Source organism: Poecilia reticulata, linkage group LG6 (assembly GCF_000633615.1).
Source record: "Poecilia reticulata strain Guanapo linkage group LG6, Guppy_female_1.0+MT, whole genome shotgun sequence".
Taxonomy (NCBI): Eukaryota; Metazoa; Chordata; class Actinopteri; order Cyprinodontiformes; family Poeciliidae; genus Poecilia; species Poecilia reticulata.
Window position 1 is genome coordinate 31,325,316 of NC_024336.1, and position 3,749 is coordinate 31,329,064.

At 43.6% G+C, this 3,749-nt stretch overlaps 1 protein-coding gene across 2 annotated transcripts in view; it reads left to right on the forward strand.

Moving 5' to 3' along the window:
• The first annotated feature begins 1,971 nt into the window (after positions 1 to 1,971).
• LOC103466814 (solute carrier family 45 member 3) overlaps positions 1,972 to 3,749 on the forward strand; it is an 11,575-nt gene continuing 9,797 nt past the window's right edge. Inside the window, exon 1 of one of the 2 annotated variants that reach the window (XM_008412677.2) lies at positions 1,972 to 2,133. The gene's annotated coding sequence lies outside the window, so the exon portion shown is untranslated. The remainder of the gene's footprint in view (positions 2,134 to 3,749) is intronic. The other variant, XM_008412676.2, reaches the window with a different exon arrangement.

A 3,749-nucleotide genomic window follows, 5' to 3' on the forward strand; every position in this document is an offset into this window, starting at 1 on the left:
GCCCTGGTTCTGGTTCTGGTCACACCAGCCCTGGTTCTGGTTCTGCTCACACCGGCCCTGGTTCTGGTTCTGCTCACTCTGGTTCTGGTCCAGGTCTGCTCCTGTTAAACTGAGTTGTTTCCTTCCACTGTCGCCACATGCTTTCTCAGGAGGTTCTGGAAGGTTCTGGAAGGTTCTGGAAGGTTCTGTGTTCCATGAAACACAGAACCTTCTTTACTTTTATCTGCTGCTTCCAATAAGAATCATTTCTCCGGTTTTCTCTCTGGACGTAACCGAACATCAGATTTAATCTTCCATTTCATTATGTTTTCCCATTTTTCAGTAATTTTTGTTTAGTTTACTGTCAATTTTAAAATCACACATTAACTTATTTTCCTCCCAATATTTCTCCTTTGCATTTATTTACAGATAATTTTCTCATGTTCTCTTTTTTTCTCCTTTTGACTCTTTTTAGGAGCTAAAATGAAACAGTTGGGAGGAGATCTGGTCAGCTTTGGTGACCACGAGTGGGAAGGAAAGCCTGCAGAGTTGGCCAGCGCTGACCGCTAGGAGAGCAGCTGACCCTCCATCTCCTCCCAGTTTTCATTTCAGCTCTTAAAAGATTCAGAGGGAAAACAACAAATCTGTAAATGCAAAGGAGAAAACAAAAGTGGAGAAAATGCAAAAAGGGAATATTTGAAGGAAAATAAGTCAAAGTATGATTTTTAAAAAGTGACAGAAATTATTATTATTAAAGGCAAAATATGAGAAAATAAAAAAGGAAGCTGAAATAGTGTGAGAACTCAGTAGCGCCTCCTCTGGCTGCAGGTCTGAACATCTTCAGCTCTGCCAGATGGATGGAAAACATCTGGGAACATCAGCTTTCAAGTGTTTCCCAAGATTTTCAGTTGGATTCAGATCTGGCCTTTGACTAGACCATTCTAACTCCTGGATCAGCTCTGGGTCTTCAGGCTGGTTGTTCAGCTGGAAGGTGAACTTTGACCCCAGTCTCAGCTCCTCTGCTGTTTTCCTCTAGGATCAACCTGATTAGCTCCATCCATCTCCCCACCACCTCCAACCTGCTTCCCACAGCATGACGCTGCCACCTCTGTGTTGTCGGTGGGTATGGTATGTTTAGGTGATGAGCAGTGCTAGTTTTCTGCTTTGGTAACAAAACAGTTTTATTTAGAGTTAACAGAAGGAGCTGAATACAAAACGCCACGCCATATTTTAATTTCAACTTTGGATGTAAAATTAATTGGCTTTAAAGTCAAGATTAGAATTATGTCTTAATTTTGAACTTCAAAGTTTTATTTAGAACATACAAAAACCATAACATTAAGATCAAAAGTGATAATTAGGAGTTTCAACGTAAACTTGACTGCAATCTTAGGACTTTTAAAATCACAATTATGAGTAAAGTCATAATTTAACATTCAAAGTCATGATATTGAGCCATAAAATTATGACTAGTCAAAATGTCAACTTTGAAAGTGAAAATTTTGGGTTGCTATGTCATGCTTTGACTTGCAAAGGCAGATTTAACAGACAGAAACCCATAATTTTAACTTTCAAAGTTATAAATTTAAATCTTATAACATATTGGGCTCCTTTTTTAATTATTTGATTTCTAAAAATAGCAACGTATGCCTGGTTGTACTGGATAAAGTTAAAGCATGAGTAAACCAGGTGGTATTTGTTTGCGTTCATTCCTGTAATTTTCTATCGGCTTTTTGTTACCACTTCCGGTTGGGGGCCACATTTTTTTGGCTTACAAAAGAAAAGCTTGTTGACGGCAGTAGTGAGATCATTTAACATTTACTGCAGTGCCTCTTGTTTAATGTGAAAATTGATGTTTCTTACATATATGTAGAATCACAGAGGCATCTGCTCAACAGTTTGTTTATTAATCGGTGAATAAAGCGTTGTTTCATTTATGTGGCTTTATTTTGAAAAACCACGCCGGATGTCGGTTTCCTCAGCAACAGCTTGACGGCTGTTGTCACAGCTGGGTAGTTGGCTCGCTGGAAGTTGAGCAACAGCCGTCTGGAGCGAGCGAGTGGCGGCGTGGATTTCCAGGAGCCCCGCAGAATCCACGGAGAAGGTTCGTCTCAGGAAAGTCCATCACCACGGTTCAGAATCCCATCTGTGACGGTACCGGTCTCCTTTAAACCCCGGGCTGCTCGTAGTTCGGTACTTTCTAACTTAACCGTTAGTGTTGAAACTTGTCCATTGAGTCTTTTTCCAACCATCCGCCGCCTTCAAACCGCAGGCTACAGATTCATCATTCAACCCATATATGGTCGCTCAGTGCCGTCCTTCTCCTTTAAACCCGGTTCGGCGGTTCGGCTGAGACCCGCAGTAGACGTGTGGATAGCGGTGGAGCCTGCGGCTGAAAGGTTTGCGGTTAGCCCGCTTCCAGCCAGCAGCGTGGTGCTTTCTGGAAGTTTGTCCGCTCGGCGGCGCCGAACACCGGGCTCCGGGCTCCGGGCTCCGGGCTCCGGGCTCCGGGCTCGCTGACGCGCCTGTGATGCCATGATGGCAGAAAGTGGTCCGAACCGGACCCGGGGAAAGGTTCTTGTCCGTGCGGCGGGTCGCCGTAGCCCGCTGTTTGACACATGGAGGTCTGGGGGGTCGTGGTGAGGAGACCCCCGTGGAAAGTTACTAACTCCTCAGGGCTGAAAGTGCCGCTGTTTCGATGAGGAGACCCACCATCCTGCTGGTACAGAACCGAACCGGCACAACATTTATGATGGTTACCAGGAAAAAAAAAGCAAGTGTGAAACTTTTAATTGATACCGAGAGCAGGTTTGAAGGAGATCAGTGAGACGTTTAGTCCGGGTGACCCATCCCTAATTACCGTGAAATGTTCCGGAAACGATCTTTGATTGGTAATTAGAATGGATATCAGTTAATTAACTTATAATAATGCCTTTATTGGGCCAAATCAGAAAATCCAATTTAAATCTAATTGGGTATGTTGAATAGATATTAAGCTCAAACGTCCAGAGGAAGTTGATGAATCAAAGTCACTGATTCATTCTACTGACAAGAAAACCTATCATGCAATGATTGGCTTTTGTTTTTTTGTTTGCTTGTTTTTTGTGTGAAATTAATACAAATAAGTATTCTCTTAATCCCAAGATGATTTAAATATTTAACATTATTTAATGAGTGTTTTTTAAAAGTTATTTCATTAAGAAAATCAGCCAGAAAGTTTCTTTTCAATTCTTTTTCAGATAAAACATTATAAATGATTTATTAACATCCGCTGGAGGCAGAGTCTGGGTGAGGCCGGCCGCATGAAGGATTCCACAAAAACATCTAAAAGATATCCCCAAATCAACATTTAATTATTTCTCCAATGAACTGCAGGCTTTGGATTGACAAAGACATGATGAGGGTTTGACAAAATGTAGTTTATTCCACTTGGCGTCGCTCTTGTTCTACGTTTCACAGAAGTCTTTAGCCAGCTAGCAACGATGGAGGACGTCTGGACGCGTGACGTCATCACCGCTTCTACTGGTCACAGCAGCGCGGCGGCGGATGGCGAGCAGCCCGGTACCAGTCGCCTTTCTCTGCGTTTGACCGTGGCATTAATGGTAGAAAGTACCGGAATGGCGACAGCAGGGAAGGGAAACTGGTACCGGACTGGTCCATCATCCGCCTGGTACCGGACTGCCTGGTACCGGACTGGTCCATCATCCGCCTGGTACCGGACTGGGCCATCATCCGCCTGGTACCGGACTGCCTGGTACCGGACTGGGCCA